The 21587-nt window shown below is 47.9% G+C and overlaps 1 long non-coding RNA gene across 3 annotated transcripts in view; it reads right to left on the bottom strand.

Annotated features, from left to right (window-relative positions):
* The window catches only part of LOC103560862 (uncharacterized), a 38638-nt gene extending 17154 nt beyond the window's left edge, over positions 1 to 21484 (bottom strand). Inside the window, exons 1-2 of one of the 3 annotated variants that reach the window (XR_011526509.1) lie at positions 21367 to 21484; positions 13664 to 13730 (exon numbers count right to left, since the gene is read on the bottom strand). This is a non-coding gene — a long non-coding RNA (uncharacterized lncRNA). Of the gene's footprint in view, positions 1 to 13663; positions 13784 to 13900; positions 14005 to 21366 lie in introns of those variants that run through there. The other 2 variants (XR_011526510.1, XR_547296.2) reach the window with 2 other exon arrangements.
* Between the last annotated feature and the right edge of the window lie 103 nt (positions 21485 to 21587).

The raw sequence follows: 21587 nt of genomic DNA, 5'->3' as shown, positions 1-21587 counted from the left end.
GGTATCTTTGGGGAAGCCTGGTGGGCTGAGGAAGGGGCTGACTGTGGCCAGGGTGGATAGAGCCGATGCCAGTTTTCCAAGGTGAGAAAGAGATGTTTTTATTAACACAGCAGAAGTTTTAAATCTGTTCTTTGAGAACCTAAATGTGCTCCCTTTGTCTCAACACCGTCTAAGCCGTGTTCTTACTGTTGGGAGTTGGCCTTGTGGGGAGATGGGTTCTGTACTGGGGCTCACAGGCTGGAACCACAGCTCCCAGCTGCACCAGCCGGGCCACCCTGGGCACGTCATGACCTTCCCCTGTCGGACTCACTGGCTCCTTGTGGAGGTCAGTAATTGCGTATGCAAACGCGTAGCAATCGCAGCCGCTCAGCACAACTGGTTATTTGACTGCTGTCCTGTGTGAATCCCACCTCGTGCTTCCTGGGGAAGCCATTGATCTCAGATCTAAGAAAGATCAGATCCCTCTCTTGGGAGCTTCCCTGAGTGGCTACGAAACATGTTTTGCCAACAGCCTCCTCCTCCCCCTCCCCCACAAGGCAGCTGGGGCCCCGCTCAACTTTTTCCAGTTCAGCACCAACAAGCAGCTGAAACTTGCTGTGAAATCTTGGCTAGCAGGGCCTGTATTGATTTTGTTCTGGAAGCGTTTCAAGTGGCTGCTGCCTCTGTGATCCCTGTAACGTCCAGTTACAAAACCCAGCGGCTTCTCTGAACAGCTGCTGAAGACTCGTATCCTTCTGAAAAGAAACTCAGCCCCCTGGACCCCTAGGAGCAGACTCGTGTGGATCTCAGAACCCGAAAGTCTCAGAGCTCAGAACTAGACGTACTGAGGCAAGGCAGGTGGCCCAGTGGGGGCCCAAGGCTCCCTTCCTGCCCCTCCTCACTGCTAGCCAGGTGTGTGGCCTTCGGACCAGTCACTTCCCTCTCTGTGCTGTCTCCACTTGTCATTTTCTAACTTTTGTGGAAATAAGACCACGGTCTCAGAATATTTTGAAATGTGATTTTTGAGGTTTACTAAAAATTCTGTAGGCAGAGGTGAGGGAAATAGCCACCAACCCAAAGTGGTAACTACTTTTTCTGTTTTTAACTATCATTTTACGGGTCCTCAGTTCCATAAGAGGTCCCTCCTAGATCCCCCCACCCATACCCCCACTTCTCCAGAATGGTGTTAGGATTCACAGAGGAAAGAAGTCTTGTACTTACAAGTAAACACAATTTTGCTACACATTTGAAAAACAATTCAAGTAGATATTTTGAAAGCAGGTGGAGTATTAGTAAACAAGGTAAAATATATCCCTGAAAAGAGATTCTGTATAAAATAAGGAGATTTCAGTAAGCAAGGTAAAGCAAACATCTGAAAGAGATCAGAGATACATATAAATTTAAGTTTTACAAAGGGGTCATGATTATTAGAGAATTGCAAATTAAAACAATAAGATACCACCACACACCTATTAGAATGGTTGAAATCTAAAACACTGACAACACCAAATGCTGGCGAGGACGTGGGGCAGCAGGGTCTCTCATTCCTTGACGGTGGGAATGCAAGTGGTGCAGCCACTTTGGAAGACAGTTTGACGGTTTCTTACAAACGAAGCCTACTCTTACCATGTAATCCAGCATTCATGCTCCTTGGTATTTACCCAGATGAGTTGAAAACATGTCCACACAAAACCTGCACACAAATGTTTATAGCAGCTTTATTCATCATTGCCCAAACTTGGAAGCACCTGAGATGTCCTTCAGTAGGCGATGGATACATAAACTGTGGTAAATCCAGACAAGGGAATATGATTCAGCTCTAAAGAGAAAGGAGCTATCAAGCCATGAGAACACATGGAGGAACTTTAAATGCATATTATTAAGTGAAAGAAGCCAATCTGAAAAGCCTACATTCTGTATGATTCCAACTACATGACATTCGGGAAAAGGCAAAATTATGGAGACAGTAAAAAGATCAGTGGTTGCTAGGGGTTAGCGGGCAGGGAGGGGTGATTAGGTAGAGCATGAAAGATTTTTAGAGTAGTGAAACTATGGTGTATAACACTACAATGGTGCATACGTGTCATTATATATTTGTCAAAACCCATAGAATGTACACCAAGAGTGAACCCTAGTGTAAACTACGGACTTCCGGTGATTATGATCTGTCACTGCGGGTCCATCAGTTGTAACAAATGTACCGCTCTGGTGGGGGATGTTGACAGTGGGGGAGGCTATGCCTGAGGGGGAACAGCAGCTATATGGGAAACCCCTGTACCAACCACTCAATTTTGCTGTAAACCTAAAACTGCTCTAAAAAATAAAGTCTATTTAAAAAAGGGAGAGGACATAATATTGATCCAGAATTTTTACCGTTTTTAATATCTAACATAAAGTTCTTTTACTTATAGTGTCAGGGGGGCTTGCTTATTTCCATCATTACCATGTCTTTTTTAAAGATTTTTTATTTTTCCTTTTTTCTGCCCAAAGCCCCCTGGTACATAGTTGTGTATTTTTAGTTGTGGGTCCTTCTAGTTGTGGCATGTGGGACGCTGCCTCAGCATGGCCTGATGAGTGGTGCCATGTCCGCACCCAGGATTCAAACTGGTGAAACCCTGGGCTGCCGAAGCGGGGTGTGAGAACTTAACCACTGGGCCATGGGGCCGGCCCCCATTACCATGTCTTGAAATAGTCTTTTAAAAAACTGTTTTGGGGCGAGCCCCACAGCCTAGTAATTAAGTTCAGCGTGCTCCTCTTTGGTGGCCTGGGTTCACAGACCCAAATCCTGGTCACGGACCTACACCCCTCATCAGCCATGCTGACCCACATATAAAATAGAGGAAGATTGGCATAGATGTTAGCTTGGGGCTAATCTTCCTCAGGAAAAAAATAAATACGTAAATAAAATCCTATTTTCATGCCTGCTTAAAATGCTAGTGTCTCAATGTACCATGATTTACTTAATTTTTTTCCAGATTTTGGATATTTATTTCCTTTGTGTGTGTGTGTTGCTCTTATAAATAGTACTGCATTTATAGTTAGTACTTACTGAGTGCTCACTATATGCCAGGCATATAACAGTGCTACAACCTTTCACAATGCCCATGTGTATAGAGACGGAAATTGAGGCCAAGAGAGGTCCAATAGCAGAGCCAGGATTTGACCCAAACAGTCTGGCTCCAGCACCTGTGCTCAGATCTTGTGTGCTGGGTTCAGATGTGTTGCTGGTTATTGATTCTGTTCTAGAAGAGGAATTTCCAGGTGAAAAGAACACGAACATTCTTCCCATGGCACTTAATACGCGTGTTCCGGCTTCTCTCCAGAGAGCAGCACAGTTCACTCTCCTTCTACAGGCTCGTCCCAAGCGAGGCCCACATCGAATGTTGTATTTGTTCATATTTTCTCATCCCATAGGTTGAAAAATGAGACTTCATTACTGTTTGAATTTTCATTTCTTTGGTTTCGAGTACATCTAAGTATTTTTCTTAGGTTTACTAGTCATTTGTATTTTTCTGTTTCAGCAAATAATCTGATGTGTGATTTGTCTTTATTTTCCACTAAGATTTTAATGTTTTTCTTAGAGACTTGAATAATTCCTTCTACATTAAGACTAGCAAAACTTTGCCTGTTAGATTTATTGCAATTATTTTTCTCAGTTTATGAACAGTTTCATTTTATTCAAGGCATTGTTTCACGTTCAGTCATTTTCTATTTTTGTAGAGTAGAGTCTGTTGATTTTTCCCCCATTGTGCTTTCTTTATTCCATTACTCCTTAGAAAGCACTGGGCCAAAAAAGAACAGTTTTCTGTGGAGTCAGGGCTGGTGAAGCAGGTCTGATTCCTTCCTCCTTCTCTGGATGCACAGGGCCTCCAAACCTCCATGCTAAACTCACACAAGGGTTTACTATTCTGAGAGGTTTCTGTGCTCCAGAGAAGCCCGGGCTCGGAAAAAGATGGTGAGCCGAGGCTCCCTTGTAAGCCAGGGGCTTGTGAGTTGGGAGCTGCCTTTGTTCTAGAAGGGTTTCAACACGGATAGTGGAGATGAAAAGGCATCTCCATCCTCTGAGGACCTGGATGGGCAGGAAGGTCAACTACTGCCCTAGCTACAGGAGAAGCTGGGAGAGACGGCCTGACCTCAGCAGCGGTCTTTGCATTCCATCAAGTGATCTTTGCCTCCCACTCACGTTGGATGGGATTTCCCAAACCCAGGAAGGGAGTTCAGAGGCTGGGCAGCCAAAAATTCAACAAACGTCCCCAGCCCATCCGTCTCGGAGGCTGTGCTCACTGACCGGAGGTGGAAGGCATTCAAGGGGCAACAGTTGGGCTCCAACCCAGAGTAACAGGGTCTCCAGGAGGCAGCAAAGGGACTGTCAGAGGAAGCTTTATCCTGGTGATTTCTAATCAGGGACAACTTTGGCAATGTCTGAGGATGTTTTGGGTTGTCACAACTCAGGAGAGGGGAGCTACTGGCATTCGGTGAATAGAAGCCACAGGTACCGTTCAACACCCTGCAATGCACAGACTCCCCCCCACAAAACAAAGGATTATCTGACCCAAAATGTCAACAGTGCCAAGGTTGAGAAACTTGCTGTACCCAGAGGTCCTCACAGGTCACATCAGCTCACCAGGCATGTGGTTCACAGAGGACAACAGCCAGGCGCTTGGCCAGAATTCAGGGCCCAACTCCACTCCCACGGCAGGCCGGGACAGGAGAAATGAACAGTGTTTGGAAAGGGTAAGGGAGGACCCCATCTCAAGTGACTGGAGCTCCTGGGCAGGTTATAATGTCTGAGACTCAGGAACAAGACAGCATAGCAATTTGCTTGCTAACGTAACCAAATACAGGATGCTGGAACAGGCCAATGCTAGAGAGGCTGGAGTTGGCTGGGACGAGAGGTAAGGGCCTGTGACTTCAGCTCTGGGGAGGAGAGAGACAAGGGGTGGGACGAGAGAGAGGACCCAGGTGGGATTGCCGGTTTCCAGTCAGACCTTAAAACCAGCCCCCGTTCTGTCCCTGAGTCTGGTCTCAAACTGGAATCTCCTTCAACACATCATGGTGGGTGGGGCCTGGAGAACAAATCCAGATCTCCAGAGGCGCAAGCGTTTGCACAATTGGGAAACAAGACAAATACCTATTTGTTTTTGTAACACAGCAGGCAGAAATTAGAGCTCAGCCTAATCATGTTTGGTGGGATACTGTTTAAAAAGTATGGAGAAGCCTGGTATGGACTTGATTTCTCTCAGTTCTCTCTGGTTTCTGGTAGGTACCCAGACAGTGCTACTTTTCATGGCCAACCTTAGGTTTATAAAAGGCTTTTTCAAAAACACTTTCAGGGTCTTAGCAATGTTTTGCAGCTCAGCACCCCCGTGAGGTGGTGGTTAGCATTCCCATTTGACAGGCAAGGAAACCAAGGTGTGGCAGGCCAGGCAGCTCACCCATGGCTGCCGGGCTGGCAGGTGACTGTGCTGCCTGTCACATGGGCCCCTGTGTTCTCCTTCTATAGGAAACATTTATGTCAGTTCCAAGGGGCTTTTTAGGACACTCAGGCACTGTGGTCTGGGCACATTTCCTTTTTGTTTTTTGCTGAGGAAGATTTGCCCTGAGCTAACATCTGTTGCCAATCTTCCTCTTATTTTTGATTGAGGAAGATTTACCCTGAGCTAATGTCTGTGCCAATGTTCCTCTATTTTGTATGTTAGCTGCTGCCTCAGCATGGCCACTGATGAGCAGTGTACGTCTGCGCCCGGGAACTGAACCCAGGCCACCAAAGCAGAGTGAGCCAAACTTAACCACTAGGCCACAGGCCAGCCCCTACTTTTCCTTTTTTGTTGTTCTACTTTGTGGTGAGCCTGTTCTCCTCCTCCTGGCCGCCCTCTCCCACTTGGGTTTGGCACACTTTCCCCTTCGGGGAAAAACAAGCTCTTAGCAGCCATCTACTTACAATTTGTCTCACGTGGCCAGGAGCTCCTCAGCAGCTGTTGCTCTTTGTGAAAAGCTGGATTAGACCAAAGGAGGAGTTTGCCTTAGGTGCAAGGATTCAAGTGTGGGGAGAAAGCCCCAGAAATTGACTTCCATTTAAGGAATCATAGACTGTCCTAAACTTCATCTTATTAAATTGATGTTAATTGCTGTTGGGGACATCTATTTGTTTCTTTTTTCTCTTTTTGAGATATATGTCTTGTAATCCTAGGTTTATTGTTAAACAAATGTATAATTATTGTTTGAAATTATTAATAATCCATTCAGGACTGTTCAAGGGGCAAATATTTTAGCATTGGAAAATCTTTATGTATATCTTAAGAGTTTACTATTCTGAAAGAGAGTGCTGAAAAGACGGATGATTTTGGTTAAAGTGGGATATAGGAATTTGGGGATGCAGAGGAGGTAAGATTCCTGGTGCTGATGGGGTCCAGGGCACAGGAAGCTCGGATGATAGGAATCAGGATGTGGAGGGAGGTGTCACTGGATGGCTTGAGTCTCAAAAGAGATATTCGTTTCTTTTTACTTTCTTTGAAGAAAAACACTGAAATGTAAATCTATTTAGACTATTTCCTATTTTTTAATTCATATGTTATTTTTACTCAATGAAATTTTACTCAATGAAATCTATCAATCTTCTCCTTTATGGTTTTGGGTGATGCTTTAGGGTGATCAACCATCCCGATTTGCCTGACTCTGTTCCAGTTTTAGCACTGAAAGCCCCAGCTCCTGGGAAACCCCTCCACCCCGGGCAAATCGGGACAGTTGGTCACCCTAGAAGCCATGGCGTCTCTCTTGCTTCGACAATTACAGATTGCCTCCCACACAGTTCTCTCCTTTCATTCTCGTCTCTCTCCCCCTCCTCAACTCATTCTGAAACCCAGCTCTGATGGTTCTACTCCTTATTATCGGCAAGGCAAAAGAACAAACCTCACAGACTGGTAGGAACCTACATCCTCAATCCTAATTCCTGCGACTCCCTTCAGGTACCCAACGTTCTAGCCAAACTGATTTAAATATAACTCCCTAGACACTCCCCAGCCCAGGCATGTGTTCAAGGTCTTTCCTTCCTGGGATTGTCTCTCCCTACTCAGCCTGCCTATATCCCATTCTCTCTTTCAGACTCTTCTCTGATGCAACCTGGTCCAGGAAGACTTTTGTGATCTGAAGTCTTCCTCCTTAGATATTCATAGCACTTTGAGCTCTTCCATTAATTATAACAAAATTTCAAGTGACAGAACATCTGACACAAACTGGGTCTAACAAACAATTAAGCAAAAAGCAGTCTATGGGTAGATCTCCATTCAGACATGGTTGGGTTATAGGGACTGAATCAAACCATCTGGATTCTGTATCTTTTCTTCCATCTCTCAACTCCAGGTGACCTCTCTCCTCAGGCAGGATCTCCCTTCATGGTGTAAGACAGCACCAGCAGCATCTTGGCCTTCATTATTCCAAGGAGTGGGAAAGGAGTGAGAGTCATTGTCTCAACCTCCCCAGAAGAAGTCCTGAGATGCCCTCTGATTGGACCACCTTATTACATCACTGTCACCAGGAGGATATGTAGGGCCATACGGATGCAAAGGTGGTGGTTGTTCTCATTTTATAGATGAATTAAAAATAAGGTCTGGAAAGGTTATGGAAGTTGCCCAAGGCCACACATTAATTGCATGGTAGCATCTGGATCCAAACCTATGTTTGCTGGGCTCCAGAGTTTTGCTCTGAATCAGTATGCTGAATCACCCTCTGTCAGAGTCCATGTAGGAGCTCATAGACTCTCAGCCAGGGCTCCTGTCTCTAGGGAGGAATACTTCCATGTGTGCGAGAAGGGGTGGGAGGGGGGTTAAGGGAGGATTCAAGATGACAACAGAATTTTATATTTGGAAAGTGTATTTTTAGAACAAAAGTACAGAAAATAAAATTCAATGAAATATTCTTGGTAAATGGATATACCTAGATGAGAGGTACTTCTCAATGTATCATAATCTTGGGTGGGGAGTGACCTCGAGATTTTTATGTTGATCTAAAGAAGACACAGTTTTTTAAAAGTTAAGAAACATAGCTCTCTACAGTCCTTGCCAGGTTTTATTTCAATCATTGTATGTGTTTGCCTTCATTCTCTGTTTTACCACCCAGGGCTGCACGTGTTCTCCTAATCTTTCGCAGGGAGGCCTGGTCTACCAGGGGCGCTGGCTGGGGACTTCCTGAGAGCCCGGTCTCTGGAGGCAGCAGTATGTGGGCTGTGATATGGGCAGCCTCTCATCCCAGCCTGGTTTCCTGCCTCTTTGTCCAACCCTGCTGTGACAGGAAGCACACAGTGCAAAACTGGTCAAAGAGACCTACCTCTGAGTCCCTGCAGGAGACAAGAGCATTTTCATCTGAAAAGGTCACATTAAGGAAGGAAGACCATGCAAATCAGTGGGTGAGTGTTTCCATGGCAAAGAGGAACCAAGGCAGTCCATGTCTCGGGCATGGGGCACCACTTCTTGGCAGTGATAGAAGCATGAATCATGGTCTTGTGTTTTGGCTCACTGGTCAATGGGTGGCTCACCAATCTGTTTATTTGCAGGCCTAGATTTTTCTGTGTAAAAGTGAGACTATTCTGGCCTTGGCCTGAACTGGTGCTTGCTACCCATAAATCCTACCTGATTCTGTGAACTAGGTGGGGGTCATTAGTGTGGCCACCAAATACATTTAGTACTCCTCCTGGCACATGATGGATGGTCCTTCCCCGCACCTTGAAGTCGGGTGTGGCTCCATCACTTGCCTTGGTGAGGAGAGTGGAGGGAACCGAGGTGCCAGACAGGAGCTTCAAGAGCCAGCACACGACTGGCCAATCTCTCTCACTCTGGCAAAGCCCCTGGCAACACGCGAGACGGGGCAGCTTTGTCAGCCTGGGACTCTGAGGGACTGTTCGGAGCAGAGATCCTTGGTGAACCCTGAGGGACATGAGGCGTGAGTGAGAAAGAAAGCTTTGTTCCTTTAGGCCACTGTGACATTGAGACTCTTTGTTACCACAGCATAATCTAGTGAATCCTGATTGATACAAACTCCTACTCAAGCCAAGACTGGCACCACCACACCCCTCAGGAATTAATTATACACTGTTTTCCTTTAATTTGCCATTATTCCACGCATTGTAGGCTTGCCCCTACAACTGGACTGCCCAGTTGTTTGAAACCAAGCCCCACATCTCAGGCTTTTACGTCCTTCACGATAGTTGAATGTAATGGTTAAGTGTACTGGCTTTGGAGTCAAGCAGAACTGGGTCCAAATCCCAGATCCAGTCAGTGTGACCTCGCATATGTGATATAACCCAGCAGAGCCTCAGATTCCTTATCTCTAAAATGGGGATAACACGGTCTACCTCCTGGAATTACTGGGTGATGGGAGCTATTTTATCTCCTGCGCTTTGCAGGGGGCCTGGCCTGCAGCAAGAGCTGACTGATTTAATTGTGACGGTGCTGAACACACAGGAGGCGCTGAGATGCTGCCTGACTGGTGCCTCCTTATGATTAACAGGGCCTTCCACCTTTGGGCCGGGATCCTTAGCAACTTGTAAGTCCTCCCTTACAACTGACAAGTCCTCACATATTTGCTGACGAAGATTCACCCTGAGCTAACATCGGTGCCAATCTTCCTCCATTTTGTATGTGGGTCGCCACCACAGCATGGCTGACAAGTGGTGTAGGTCTGCACCCAAGATCTGAACCTGCAAACCGGGTTGCCTAAGTGGAGTGCGCTGAAATTAACCACCAGGCAACAGGGCCGGCTGCTCAGTCATATCCTTTTAACATAACAGCATCAATCAAAGCCACAATGAGCTACCACATGATGCCTAGTAGGATGGCCACAACCAAAAAGGTAATAACAAATGGTGATGAGGATGAGGAGAAACTGGAACCCTCCTACACTGCTATAGTAATGTAAAATAGTGCAGTAGTTTTGGTAAACAGTAAGGCAGTTCTGCAATAAGTTAAACACAGAGTTACTACATGACCCAACAATTAAACTCCTAGGTATGTTCATGGCAGAATTATTCATAATAGCCAAGAGGTAGAAACAACTCAAAAGTCCACCAACTGATCAATGGATAAACGAAAGGTGGTACACCTTATGATCAAATATTATTTGGCCATAAAATATAAGGAAGTATTGAAACGTGCTACAATGTAGATAAACTGTGAAAACATTATGCTCAGTGAAAGAAGCCAGACACAAAAGATCACATATTGTACGACTCCATTTATATGAAATGTTCAGAATAGGCAGGTCCACAGAGGCAGAAAGCCAGTTGCCAAGGCCTGGGGGTAATGGCTAAAGGCAGTGGGCTTTCCTTCCTAGGGTGATGAAAACATTCTGTGATGGTTGCAGAACTCTGTGAATATACTAAAAGCCACTAAACTGTATACTTAAAAGGGGTGAATTGTATAGTGTGTGAATTTTATCTCAATTAAAAAATAACCTCATCATCAGATGCACAGGTGGGCCCCTGGCTGTGTGGAAGGCTGTTCTGGCTGTGGGACATTTAGATCTTCATGCAGTACACATGGTTAGAAGCTTGCAACTAAAGGCAGCAATGAATCCTGCAGACATGGGTGACAGGGTATGGAGTACTTCTCCAGAAGAACCTGCCTGTCAGAGATGGCAGCTTGGAGTGTCTCAGGAAAGGTCTGCCGGGAGCAGCCCCGTCCTGGCCTTTCCATGCACCTGGGAGTGGGATCCAGAGTCCCCTTGACTGAAAGTCTAGGCAAACCACTCATGGCTTGGCCAGAAGGTTCTGAAGCCAGCTTCTTGTGTAGGCTAAAGAGGAAGGCAGGTGGGCTATTGGAAGTGGGAGGATGGCAGGCAGGACAAAGCCAAACCAGCTGACACGTTAGCCACACTGAGGTTGTCTCTGAAAGTCAGTGGTGGCCACTCTACGAATAAGCCATTCAGTGTTGAGTGGCAAACTCACCCCAACGCTGCATATTTCACAGTGCTATACCCTGGGGTGGCAGGCAATGCTAGTGGCCAGCTGTTCTCAAAGTGTGCTCCTTGGTCACCAGCATCAACTGGGAGACTGGTGATGGAGGAGGGGAAGGGACAAAATCTGAGGTGGTGGTGGTTGTTTTTTGGTGAGGAAGACTGGCCCTGAGCTAACATCTGTGGCGATCTTCCTCTGTTTTGTATATGGGATGCCGCCACAGCATGGCTTGATGAGCAGTGCATAGGTTCACACCAAGGATCCAAACCTGCGAACCCTGGGAAGTTCCGAAGCAGAGCACTACACCACCGGGCCAGCCCCCAAAATCTGAGTTTTAACAAGCTGTCCAGGAGATTCTGAGCCTTGCTAAAGTTCGAAACCACTGGCTTATCATCAGTTCTCATCTTCTTCCTCACTAACAGAACCCTGGTTTTGTTTGGGGTGACAGAAGCATGGACTGTCCTGCAGGCGGGGTGACCATGACACGTAGCTCTGCATAGTGAGATGCAAATTAAAGTCACTGAGTCGGGTTCTGAGAAAGCTCTGCTGGCCCGTGGGTTTTTTCCATTGTCCTTCTTCCTCTTCCTCCCTGGACCATGGACAGAAGGCTGGAGGGCCTGTAGCCAACTTGAGAGCAGGAGTACGAGGGCCACATGCTCAGGGCAGGGGCGGGGCAGAAAGATGAAGGAGCTGGGGCCACCGAGAACATGAGGGGACCCTGAGCCCGCCCTCACCACATACTTCTAGTCTAGCCCTGTGAGGCTGGGAACTTTAAACCACGAATTGTGTAAGCCACTATCTCCCAGGTTCCTGTTATTTGCAATTGAGCACAGTCTCTAACTGTTTGGGGACAAGGAGTGCTGAAAACACAGGTGTGTCCTGGCTGGAGAAGAAGGGTGAGACTTCTCTTGTTGAAACGAACAAGCGATCGCCCCTGGTGGCAGTGCCCTGTCCCTTGACTCAGCCTTGGCCGCTACATCCTGGCAGCTGGCAACTCTCACGTGTGATGAGAAATGTGGACCCGGGTGGTTCCGGGGTCAGTTCAGTGCCTCCATAGTACTCATCCAGGCCTGTGGCTTTTTCTTTTAATTCATTAATTCAATAAAGATTTGTTGAAGTCCTACGAGGTGCCAGTGCTGCCAGGGGGCGGGAATCCCCTTTCTACCCGTCTAGTGTTCTCATGGCCAGAGTAATAATAAAACGGACACAAGACCAGATTAACCGGAGACAATTCCAGTTTAATATGTAGGCATTGGAGATCACAGAGAAATGATGCTCAGAGAGTGAACAAAGCAGCAGTGTTTATATCTTTTACACACGGAAACAATAAATTTGTGAGGAATGACAGGACGAAGAAACTTAGGTTTGGGGTGTGTTAATAGTGAGCAATTTAAGCGGAGTTTTGGCTTGGGGTAGTAAATTAGCAAGGTTTGTTTCTGCAGGCTTCTCAGCCCTGAGTCCCTGGCTCTGGGGATAAGGACGCAGGGAGAGCACCTTTCAGAGGGGAGATTTTCTTCCTGCTTTCAGGGGGAACAGAGACAGGAGGGACAGAATGCCCTTCTTCCTTCTCAAGTAACTTTAATTCAAAATAATCACATGCTATTGAGGGATGTTTTGGGGTGGCCTGCCCTGGGCCCCAATACCAGGCACTGTTCTAGGTTCTGAGGAATTAAACAGGGTGCTGCTCTCAGGAAGCTCACATTTCTGCGTGTGTGTGTGTGAATAAACACATAAAAAAATAATTCCATAAAGCGTGAGGTGCCGGTATGAGCTCCGAAGAACAATGAAGCGGGAAAGAGAACAGAGCGATGAAGGGGGGGTGCTCTTAGAAAGAGGGTGGTCAGAGAGTGCCTCTCTGATGAGGTGACATCTAAACAGAGAACTGAAGGAAATGAGGGAACACGCCAGGCATCTGAGCTGAGAGCATCCCAGCCTAGCAGAACAGCCAGGGCAGAGGCTCTGAGGCTGGAATGTGCTGGAAAGATTCAAGGATCAGCAGGGATGCCAGACGCTGGCATGGAGAAAGGGGGAGGGGAGAAGGATGAGATCAGAGAGGCAGCAGGGAGCCAGATCATGCTGGGCTTTATGGACCAGGGACAGGACTTGGAATTTTATTCTTGGAGAGACAGAAAGCCATTAGAGGGCTTTGAGCAGATGAGCAATGAGACCTGACTTAGAAACAGGATCACCCAACTACCGACATCCTCTGCTCTGCCATCCTCGGTGTATTGGCTTAGCCCTGAAACTTGTGTCCTTGTGGTCACAGGATGGGTGCCCTGGCTCCAAGTGTTACATGTAAACACCACTCATGTCCAGGCTGCTGAGAGCAGCAGATAAAGCCAGATAACACTAGAGATTAACGTCACTACGAATCCACTGATCTCAATCTTATCCAGTCCCTCAATATTGCCTGAAAAACCACCTGTATTTCCCTGCCAGATTTTGCCCTTTCTCCAGAGCACCTATTTCCCGTCATCGTCATTCTCTTCAAACCTCCAACACCACTTGCTCTCCTCTCTGTAGATGGCAGACTTACTTTACAGAGAAGATAGAAAGCATCAGATGGAAATCCCCTCGACTGGCACCAAACCTGTACTTATGTCACATGTGCCCCTTCCCATGTCCTTTGCCTTGCCTCCGGGAGGGAGGCACCCTCCACTGGTGTATGGGCGGTCCACCCTGGCCCCCTCCTCATCCCATCCCTCCAGCACGTGCTCAGGGATGTGCTCTCTTGCTTACCTCTCCTTGTCTCCTGTGTTTTCAACTTCTCCCTCCTCGACTGGCTCCTTCCCATTGTCTCCTTGGTCTTAAAGAGAAACAACATATGTGAAGCGAAAGAACCTAGACACAGAATGTCAAGTGATGTAGGGTTCCATTTATATCAAATTTTCAGAATAGATGAATCCATAGAAACAGAAAGAGGACTAGAGGTTGCCAGTGGCTGAGGGGAGGTGGGAATGGGAAGTGACTACTTACTGGTTAAGGGGTCTCCTCTGTGGGTGACGAAAATGTTTGGAATCAGATAGAGACGATGGCTGCACAATATCGTGAATGTACTCAATGCCACTGAATTGTACACTCTAAAACGGTTAAATTTATGTTAATATGAATTTCACCCAATAAAAGAAAAAGAACAAAAAGAAACAAAAAAAGACTCTGAATCTCATGCTACCTTCAGACACCTCAAACCCAACATGTTTAAAACCCATCAACTCCGCCAGCCCCTCTGTCCTCTGTTTCAGTCGATGGCGTCTACACCACCGTGTGTGTCTGTGCAAGTTGTGCTGTAGACAAGAGTCCTCAGCCGGTAGAGAGTGTGGGAGACGGGCTCCGGCTTGTTCCACTCACAGACCCTCACCTTGGCAATGGCTGCATCTCCGCAGAGGGCCCTTCCCTGAATTCTTACAAAGGTATCTGTACTAGTCAGGGTTCTCCAGAGAAACAGAACCAACAGGATGTTGAAATATGAATGTTGAAATGTTGAACTATGTAGAAAGAGATTTATAATCAGGAATTGGCTCACACGGTTGTGGAGGGTGAGAAGTCTCAAGATCTGTAGTCAGAACGCTGGAGACACAGAAGAGCCAGTCGTGTAGCTCCAGTCCAAGTCCGCAGGGAACCAAGGGAGCTGATGGTGCAAGTCCCAGTCTGAAAGCAGGCAGGCTCGAGACCCAAGAAGAAGCAATGTTTCAGCGGGAGTCCAAAGGCAGGAAAAGACTAATGTCCCAGCTCAATCAGTCAGACAGCAGGAGTTCCCTCTTCCTTGCAGGAGGGTCAGACCTTTTGTTTTGTTCAGGCCTTCAACTGATTGGAGGAGGCCCCTCCAAATTAGGGAGAGCAATCTGCTTCACTCAGTCTACCAATTCAAACGTCCATCTCATCCAGAAACATCCTCACAGACACACCCAGAATAACATCTGACCAGACATCTGGGCACCCCATGGCCCAGTGAAGTTGTATGAAAATAATCATCATAGTACCTTACAGTCTAGCAGTGGGCCGAGAGTGGAACCAAATGGCTTCACCATTCCCCTGCCAGTCAAAAACCTGGGCCTCATCCTTGGCCTCTCTGTGAGCACACAGAACCATCACTCCCACTGTCCAGTCAGTTACTAAGTCCTGTCGGTTGTCTCTGTCCTCCTCTCTCCAACTCCAACACCACCACCCTGGCCCGGGCCGCCATCCTCTCTCATCTGTGATGGTGGGGAACACTGATTTCCTATCCTTCTGCTTCTAAGACTAACACCCATCCGCCCCCACCCATTTACTGTCCCCTTGGGTGACAGGCGTCCATTGGGTGGAGCTAAACAATGAAAAGACCCCAGTAAGAGCTGGGGTTCAGCCTCTTCTTTCTCTCCTCACCCTGCACCAGAGTGAGGCAGTGACTCTGCAGGGGAGGCCCACACTCACACCTGGGTGGGCCATCTCAAGGTTGAGATTGAGGGAGCAACTGGCTGGGAGCGCTAGGAAGCCCACTCAGCCCTCACGACCAAGGCAAGTTCTCTAACAGCTTTCTCAGGAGTAAAGGGGATGTCCTCCCTCCCCCAGGAGGCCTCCTGTGTGTGTTTCTCAAACTGCTTCAGAACAAGGATGGAGAAAAGCAGGGCACTAGGCTTTGATCTCCCTAACCCCCAACAGCCTGGACCACTGCTCCCGGCTTCTGACAGGTTTTGATTTCCATCAGAGACATTTATCAACAGCTCGCTGGGGCCCAGGCCCTGTTCTATTCCTTCCTGCATCTACCGGGGACACAGGAAGGAATAAAGAGTGGGAGCCCGAGACCCTGCTCTCATCAAGCCCACTTTGTAGTAGGTAAATGGGCAACAAACATGTTTTCCAAAACGGATCCATAGTATAAGCATGGAGAGTATAAGTATTATAAAGAAAATAAAGCAGGAGAAGGGTGTGGAATAATGAAGGGGGCGGGCGGGTGGGGATATTTTAGACAGAAAGATGAGGAAAGGCTCCTTGTGTGGAGGCGACATATGAGCAGAGTCCTGAATGCACACGAGGGAGTGAGTCATGCAGATATCTGAGGGGAGATCTTTCCAGCCAGGGGAGCGCATTCCAGACACCAGGAGGGAGGCAGGCTGCTGGGGACTAAGAATCCCAGCTCTGGGCAGGTGGCCCTCATGTGTGCTCCTGTCCCAACTCCTGTGTCACTAGCAGAGTGCACGTGTACTGGTTAAGGCACATGGGTTAACTTGTCTGCCTGCCCTCCAGATGGTAATCTGAGGCCAGGGGCCCTGCTTCCCAGGCTAATAGGATAGTACTGTATCCCCTGAGCCTGGCACAACGTCAGCGCTCAGTGAGTACTGACAGCAAATGCATAATTACGGTAACAGCTGTCAGTTAATTGAGCATTTACGGTGGGCCTGGCTGTGTGCTAAAGGTTTTACTGGTATTTTCTGACTCAATATTCCTAATAGCAAAGTAGGTAGCATTATCGTCCCCAGTGTATAGGGTTACACTGGGCCTCGTTGCCCTTTCTCTACAGGCACGAGGAAACTGAGGCACAGAGAGTTTAAGTCACTCACCACAGCTATACAGCTGGAAATGTACAAAAAGTGTGTAAAAAGGGGTTAGGTTTTGAACCTGGCCACGCTGACACTTGGCCATTGCCCTCAACGGCCTGTCCCATTTCTAAGACGAGGTGGTGCTGGAAAAGTACACCTAGGTGCTCAGCCCAGAGGCAGGGCGCACCCTCAGCTCGGCTCTAAGGTGGGGTTCTAACCAGAGGCTTCTGCAACAGCAGGGTCAGGAGCGACCCTTAGAAGACCCCCTGTCCCTCACATACAGCAGACTGAGCTGCAGGGCTGGGGTGATTTCAAGGCCACCTCACCATTTGCTTTTTCCTGCTCCATAGCCCAAGCTGAAACTTGACAGTGAGGATTGCAAAAGCCATTTGATCAGAGGCCCGGCACTGCCCGGCTGAGAAAACATGTTGTTATAAAGACGGTTAGTAAAGAGAGGATGCGGTTCACGGCCCGGCGCTGCCACGCCCGGCTGGAGCCCTACCGCCTGACTTCAGTGTCCCGGCCACACTGGCGAGCCGGGCAGCTTGCTCATTGCCTTAGCATTGTCGTTCTGCTTGCTGTGATGCCAACTGGCTCCCGTGTGCCCACCACTCCCTGCCACCTTGGCAGTTTCTCTGGTGCTCCTGGCGGTGCCAGGCACTAGGCCATGGTACAAATGACCCAGAGTCATTGCGGCGAGATGGACTGCATCCAGCCCCATCATTTTACAGAAGTGGAAACTGAGTCCTAGAGAGACAGAATGACTTGCCCAAGGTCCTGGGGCTAGTTGGTAGCAGAGCTAAGGGGAAACGAATGCCCAGAGAGATGCTGTGACTTGCCCAAGGTCCCGGCGCTAGTTGTTGGCAGAGCCTAAGGAAGACCATGGTCCATGGTTTCTTCCCCCTTGTCTGACTGTTGCCTCCTATCCAGCTCCTTCTCCGGTGACCCTCCATGCTGCTTTCCTCTCCAGACCTGGGAGACCGTGCTTGCCAAAGTCCCAGCACTAGTCCTGCCCACCACCTCTCATGCCCAACCACAGCAGCGACCTCCTTGATGCCTCTCAGCCTCCACTCCTGCCCCCTCCAATCCATTCTCCACCCTCAAACCAGAATGACCTCTCCGAAAACCAAGTCAGGTTGTGCCACTATCCTGTGAAAAGGCCCTGGTAACTCCTGCTCACCCCATGGATGGATCCCTAGCATGGCCTCTGGTCCTCTCCAGCCCAGCCCTGACCTGACTCTGCAGGTTTGTTCCCAGTACATCCCTTAGGCACGCCTGACATTCCAGTCACACAGCTCACCTAACTCAAAGCTGCTGTGAGGATTAAAGACTCTCTGATTGTGCACAGCCCCTGGAGCACAGTGAGAGCTCAGTGAACATTAGCAGCCCTGTAGGCTGGGCGCGTCCCCAACAGCTGGCCTCTAGAGCCCACCTGTGCTGGCTGATGGGCAAGTTCTGCTCTACTCCCTGAGCCAGGAGACATGCCCTTAGCTGTGACCCTGGCCAGGCCTGCACTCCCCAGATCCAGGGTACACGCCCCAAGAAAAGGGGTAAAATGAAGAACATCTGCCCTGCCCACTATTTCTCAGGAATTTTTCTTTTTTTTGGATAAAAAAATTGCGGTAGTGCATATGGAATGACCACACAATTTATTATTATTTCCCATCCCCTGAGAGTAGGGGAGCCGCTGTCCCCTTGGGTCCCTACAGCCGCAGCTGCAGGTCTCCACTCAGGACCGGGGAAGGATGCCAGCAATATCCACCCGTGGCACCAGGGGCATGATTGGCAGCCGGTGCTCTTTGTGTTCTAACTACTTATTACCATGTGGGGCTATTTGTAGTTTGATGAGCAAAACCACAAGGGGCCTAGTTTCACAAATGCATTGTATTACCTCCAGAGGTGAGCAAGCGGTCCCACAGCCTCACGGGATGACCTCTGTGAGCCTTCACGATGAAGGCAGATTCCAACCTGCACCAAGAACCTGACAGCTGTCAGTTCATTAGGATGTCTACCCACTTATCCATCCACCCATCCACCCACCCTCCTTCCATCTATCCATCTATCCATTTATCCATCCATCTATCCACCCATCTATCCATTTATCCAAAGGACATTAATTGTGCCCCTCTCTCTTATGTATTGCCAAATAAGACACTGTAGAAGAATACTGTGGACTGAATGTTTGTGTCCCCCCGCAGAAGTCATATGTTGAAACCCTAATCCCCAATGTGATGGTATTTGGGGGTGGGGCTTTTGGGGGGGTAATTAGGTTTTGATGGAGTCATGAGGGTGGGGCCCCTATGGTGGGATTAGTGCCTTTAGAAGAGGAGGATGGTGGCCATCTGCAAACCTGGAAGAGGACCTTCAGTGACAGCTTCTTCTGGCACCTTGATTTTGGACTTCCCAGCCTCCAAAATTGTGAGAAGTGAATATTGGTTGTTTAAGCCACCCAGTCTATGGTATTTCATTATAGCAGCCCAAACCGACTAAGACAAAGAATAAGAAAAATCAGAAAAGCAAACTAGCTCTCCCAAACTCATGTTGATCCTTCCTTCCTTCCTTCCGCCGTCTTTCCTTCCCACATTTTTTATACCTGGAGGATGTCTAGGGAGTTGCTAAGATGATAAGTCATAAATAAGGTAAACTCAGGGCTTTTCATCTTTATTGTAGTTAATGAACTTATGAAATATTTCAAACATGTGGAAATTATAGAGGCTAATGTAAGAGTCATCTAACTACCCATCTCCCGCTGCAATGAACATTAACCTTTGCCATATTTGCTTTGAGGTTGTTTTCTTTTTAGGAAACAGATATCACAGATCCAGTGGCATTGCCTCCCTCGATGCCACCGCCCCTCCCTTCTCTAACAGCTCTCCCCAGCAGGTGTGTAGTGTTTGGGCAGGTTTGGGTTTTTGCTACTTAGGTATAATCCCATAAACAATACCTAATACTGATTTTTATAGTTTTTGATTTTATTCACGTGATATCATACCATAAGCATCCTTTTGCAACTTGCTTTTTAATTTTGTTGGATTTTTAAAAATCGATGCTGGTTGTAACAAGTCAAGCACTACAGACGTGGATAAAGGAAAGGTAATCATCTCCATCTGCCTCTCCAGTCCCACCGCCCGAGGTAACCATTGTTAACAGGGGGAAAACGTCTTTCTGAACCTTTGCTTCTGCTCGCACAAACACACAGCGGCTCAATGCTGAGGGAAAAGCCGGGGAAGGTTCAAGACAGGCGGGGGCAACCAGGGGCAGCCACGTGGAGAGATTGCCTGTCCTGTGCTGCAGTGGTGAGAGGAAGGGCAGGCAGGGGCTGCAGAGGGAGGTGTGTAACTTCCCTGGCCGTTAACCCACAGCCTGCCAGTTTCGCAACCCACACCCCTCTCATGACAGGCCCCGCGGCCTGAAAAGTGTCCAGGGTCAGTTGACGAGCAGTGTCCTCAGGCTGGGACATGGAGAGGGTCTGCCATTGGTCAGCTGGGTGACCATGGCAAGCCGTGTAACCTTGGTAACGAAGGGACCACACAACTTCTACAGTTCTTTCTGACTGACAATTGTCATCCAGATTGTTTTAGCTAAGAGCTAACCTGCTGGTGGGTCCAAGATGTTGGAGAACCCTTTGGGAGGCCAGGCTGCCTTTAGTTGTGACTGAGAAGAGGTTCACAGATATGTTTTCTGACCGCTCCGTGAACCTGGAATGAGGCATAGATTGCCATGAAAGTTTCCAAGGTTTTTTTTGTAAAAAACTTTCTAAAAGTGACTAAGACCAGACATGTTATGCTTAGAGCTGGATTGGAATGTTTTTTATTTTCCTTGCCAAAAAGAGAGCCAATAATTAGAGCTCAAGTTTTTTTTTTTTTTCCAAATGAGTTTCATATCACTGCAAAGCAGAAGGGGACCTGAATGTGAGATTGCATGGGGCTCCATCACGGAGGCTTGCTTGGCCTTCGACCCTTGAGGCTACATGGGCTTGAAGAGAAGTATAAACCTTGCCGGGGCTTAGAAACCAAGCTCTGACATTGACCCTAAGGATCCCTCCGGTTGTTGAATTCTATAGTTCTATGTTTCTTCTCTTTCCCATTCATTCAGTCAACAAATAATATTCTTTTTGATTGTCTACTCTGTATCTGTCATTGTACCAAGAGTTGGGGATATCAATGAAAAATCAGACAAACCTCACCCTCGTGGATTTCAGAACACCTTAAAAACAATCTCAGAACACAAAGACTCCCACTCTTTGTCAATATTCCAATAATTCATTCACTCATCTTTCAAATCAAAGTGAATTGATTCCCACAACACCCTCATGCCAGAGGATGGGACAGAAATTCCTAGCCCCATTTTCCAAACAGCCAGACCAAGAAGTAATAAACATGAGAGAGGAGCATCAGCATGAACATTGCAGCCTTTAAGGAAACATCAACAGAGGGGAAAGGCTCAGATCTCCCTTCCTGAGGCCTCTATCAATCTCCTCTCCTGGGCTGGGAAAACCTGAATGTGCACATCTTCTGATTTAACGTCAAGAAGAAAGCTTTGCTTCCAGACGTGACTCAAGAATCTGGTGATGAATTCTGAAAAATGATACTGGGGTAAGAGAGGTGAGGATGACTCCTCAGGCAAATAAATGCTCCCTACCTTGCTCCAGTTCTCCAAAATGTTTAAAACCCCATTTGGCATCCTAAAAGTTGAAAATGGCTCTCTCTCTTCATTCTTTTCTTTCTCTCCTTTTACCTGGCCCAGTGTTGAACCCAAGTGTCCCACCTGCAGCCCCCACCCAGGGTGGGGTACTAACACCTCCTCGTGACCCAGCAGAGGGCCTGGTGGCCATGCATTCCTTTCCATGGATGCCATTCAATAGCCAAGCCAGGCACTCCCTAAATTGCCCAGTGGGACTTTTATACAGGGCACTTAATAACTTACCCATGCCTCTGGTTCTCCCAGCTCCAGGCTCTGGGCCAAGTTCTTCAAATGTTTTCATCAGCAGTGAAAGGGCTTCTTAGCCTTGAGGCAGAAGGCAGCGCTTTCCTCTCTTTTCCTTGCGGGTCTGTGGAGTCCCTTTCAGGCTGCTGCTCTCTCCCAGCACAGCCCACCCATCAGAAGGTGTCCACGTCCTGAATGTGGGCCTGCTGAGTGGCAAGGTG

The sequence above is a fragment of the Equus przewalskii genome, chromosome 14, assembly GCF_037783145.1.
Source record: "Equus przewalskii isolate Varuska chromosome 14, EquPr2, whole genome shotgun sequence".
In the NCBI taxonomy this organism is placed as follows: Eukaryota; Metazoa; Chordata; class Mammalia; order Perissodactyla; family Equidae; genus Equus; species Equus przewalskii.
The sequence above is the reverse complement of the archived record's forward strand: the minus strand, read 5'-3'. Positions and strand labels throughout refer to the sequence as shown.